Below are 3987 nucleotides of genomic sequence, written 5' to 3' on the forward strand. Positions count from 1 at the left end.
TAAGAACACATGTGAGTTGTTTTCCAAAGAAAGCTGTACAAGTGAAACTTTGAATAGAAGAAACCAGGTCTGTTTTTAATATATTTTTTGTATTTTGTAACACAGTATTTTTAGTCCAATCAAAGAAACTTAAAAGGCAGCCTGTAAACTGATTTGGGATGTAGGTATGCATTTGTTTATTATTTATCACACTAATGGATGGAAACAGAATGAAATTTGGTCATTAGCCAAAGTTCACGTTGGGGCATAAAGTAATAACTGCTTTTTAATGAGCAAAAGCTATGTCCTGATTTTTGTTGATTGTCTCCTCCTCCTCCTTGAAACATTATGTACTGTATTGTGTGTAATCCTGGAAACATAGGGTCCCTTGGTCTTCAAGAACAGGTTTTCAATAATACAGAGGCCTGCTGGGGAATGGATAGATAGCAGTGCTCTATTCCATGAACAAAACTCCAACCTACAGAAATCAGGATCCAAATAATTGTTCCTGAGCCTCCTGTAGCACCTCCTATAGCAGAACCTCTTGATTGGTCTCTGGCTCCAAATTCCAGTAAAGCTAATCCTCACCACTGTCTATGGCCGTGTAGTTTTAAACTATTTCCCCATACCCATATTCCACAAACACAGAAAACCAGTTTTAGAATTATACTTCAGAACGGGTGGAGAAAAATGCCAATACATATGTGTGATTCCTAAATTCTGGCCTTCCACGTATTTTGAACTTCAGCTCCCAGAATTACAGCCTCTTGGCCAAGATGGTGGAGGCTTCTGGGAGCTGAAGTCCAAAACACCTGGAGGACCAGAGTTTGAAAATCACTGAATAGACTGTGAAGTCCTAAAGGGTGGGTGTTGATGTTCTCCAGCTCAACAAGGTGAGGGGACGCCACCAGTACCCCTAAAAACAATCTGTGGAGCTCAGGAATGGGGATTTGGGGCAGCAGGGCAAGTGGTACAACAGAATCCTAATTCTGTGCCAATATCTTGCCTTCAGATATACCCATTCAGGATCAGAAAACAGTAAAATGAATGGGGTACTTTCAGAAGGGTGGAATCACAATGGCCCACTCTTCAGACCCATACCCCAAGTCTCACATACTACATTGAAAACCCAAGGAAACAAAATAGAGAGAGATTGTCCCACCAGCAGCCAGCTTTCTGTGATATAAAATGGACAGGTACAACATTCATTACAGATCAAAGCTTGGGTGGCTACTGTTTTCCTGTTCATCAACCTGGGATTTAGCAGCAGTACTTTCAATCCAGGAAATTCTCATCAAGGTTACACAAGCACCCCTATCAAGAAGGCCTCGTAGGAATTCTGGGAAGTACATACCAAAGTCGCTCCCTACTCCCCAAAGGAGTCAACTGATGCAGGTAACTGAGTTGGTGTGAGGATGTGAATGCATTATCATTGGCATTGTGGTTATTGTATGTCAGTACTTTTTTTTTAGTGCAATGCACCATGAGAAGTGGCTTTAAAAGCTGTATTTCTTTTCACCTTTGGAGGATGCCTGAAGTCCCAGCCTGGAGGAAAGGTGAGATATAAATTAATAGAAGAAGTGGAGGGAAAGGCATACAAATACATTGATTTTATGACTCTCCAGATGAGGACCTTGAAATTTTGCTGGATTGCTGCAACTTGCCTTCCCTTTAGCCACTAGTGAGGAATGCTGGAAGTTGTAGTTCAACATCTGGAGAACAACATTTTCCTCATCCCTGCTGGAGGAAAGAGCTGAGCGAAGGACCTGATTCTGCCACGAGGCAGTGTCAAAGACACTCTGAGGAGCAGTCCAAGATAAACGGTAGGCAGCTATTTCGTTCTGAAGACCTTGGTGAAAGGTGCTCTAGACTACAGTTCCCAGAATCCCCAATCAGCATGGCCAGTGGGGGATTTTAGAAGTTGTCCCCAAATCCAGCCTTTCTTAAGTGTTGCAGAATGCTTACCATCTAACAAGGCAAGGTGGTCTTTGACCTCTACGGCTGGTGCTGTCAGACTGAGGCAGCCTTGAGCTGATTTGTTATGCAGCACATGGTACCAAGGCTGTTTTAGTTTAGTTGTCTGTGTTTTTAAAAGCTCTGCTGCATCTGGGCTGACATTTTTCAAGGTCCAGTCCTCCTCTCCAAGGAGTCCTGTTGTCTGCTGAGGAAGGCCCTGCATTCAGGCTATGCTTGATGGACTCGTCATTTTCAGAATGACTCAGCTTGACACAGTGGCAAGACCTGACCTCAAGGTTTGTGCCAGGAGAATTCTTCCTTGAAAGTCAGTCAAGGAAATGCTGATTGGAACAGACAGAAGGACTTCTCCAATTCTCCCTGTCTGTGTTCTTTAACTATATCCTTGGAGGTTGTGCTAGGCCAAGCGCTCATAGCGAATTGCCTGTCCCTTGCGATCCTAGGAGAGCCTTTGTAAACAAATAGCTTTTTGGAATATGCATGCATGTGGGTAGCTTTTAGCCATACTGCAGCTTACATGCATCACCACTGACCACTGTCGCATCTTATTGTATTTAAATGCAACAGTGAATGCAATCTGAAGGTAGAAGAAATGCTACTCACTTCCCCAGCACTGGTGACATTAATTTGCCTTTGCCATAATGTAGCAGGAGGAACAGGTAATTGTTTTAAAACAAAAGACACATTTTCAATATCTTCCTCACTCTCCCTCCATCCTCTGATCTATTTTCTGTTTATTTCATATTAATTTGTTACATGTTCTAGTGCTTAACTATGCTGAAAATAGATAAATTAAGGCATGTTTATGTAAAAATACTTTTTCATGTATGTTGTCTTTCATGTAGAAAGCAGTGTCTTCACTTTGGCTAATTATGTGACGTTGACTATTGCAAGATGTAACTGTACTCAGATGATCCTCATGCTGATTCCTGTTAATCCAAATGCAGGGCAGTAACTGGTTCCTTTGGTGCAGGTAGCACAAAATCTCTAGGCATTTCTTGCAAGTGCATACCTAATTCCCACACTGTAATTGAAATGCATACAGTTTCTGATTTTGTGCTGTAAGTAGCTATGATGCTAAACTTCTGCTGTAAACAGCTGTTTTAGAGAGCTAGTGTAGTGTAGTGGATTGAATGTTGGAGCCTTATCTCAGAAGAAAACATAGAGCCCGAACAGTCAGACCAAAATAAAGCTGCTTTGGGTCCCTTTGGAAGTATGCAGTTTAAATGACACACACATCTTGAGAGGCCAGAAACAGCACCAAAGGATTGGAGCATGGCTTTAGTGTGGCTTCTGGCCTCTTAGGATGCATGCATCATTTAAACAGCATACCTCCAAAGTGACCCGAAGCAGCTTTATTTTGGCCTGTCTGTTTGGGTCCATATTGGAAATGGAGCTGGAGAGTACCGTTCTCTGTGCCTTACTGCATGGTATCATAGCACTTCAGTTCTCTTCCTGCGGGAGATGTTTGTAAAAGCATGTCTTCTGTCAAACAGATTTTTCCAGCTAGAAAAAAGACATGCTTTTACAACTATTAAAGTTGTTGGCATGGTTATTCTCAGGTGATCAGCTGTGGAACTACATGGCAGTGCTGATGGGATCATGTTGGCATGATCATGTAGGAGCACTGTATGCATTGGACAGGCATCTTCACATTGGGCCTATAGTTGCTACACCTAGGGCTCTTTCACATTATGCAATTATAGCACTATGATTCCATCTTAACTTCCATGGCTCCATACTATGGAATCTGCAGTTTAGAGAGAATTATTTAGAATTCTCACAGAGAGAACTTAACTGCTCCTCCAAATACAAACCCCAGGATTTCATTGGCCTTAGCTATGGCAGGTGACACATTGGAGCACTGGTTCATATGCAGTGCATCCTAGTGTATGAATGAAATCACAGAGACAAATAGACCGTATCAGCCAGTGCAAACTCTGACCACACTAGTGGAAAAGTGACCTCTTGCTTGCATGAACTCTGTCCTCCCTAAATGAATCTTGAAGCACATAAAATGATATGCACACACAG

This window comes from Sceloporus undulatus, chromosome 6 (genome assembly GCF_019175285.1).
Source record: "Sceloporus undulatus isolate JIND9_A2432 ecotype Alabama chromosome 6, SceUnd_v1.1, whole genome shotgun sequence".
NCBI classification, from domain to species: Eukaryota; Metazoa; Chordata; class Lepidosauria; order Squamata; family Phrynosomatidae; genus Sceloporus; species Sceloporus undulatus.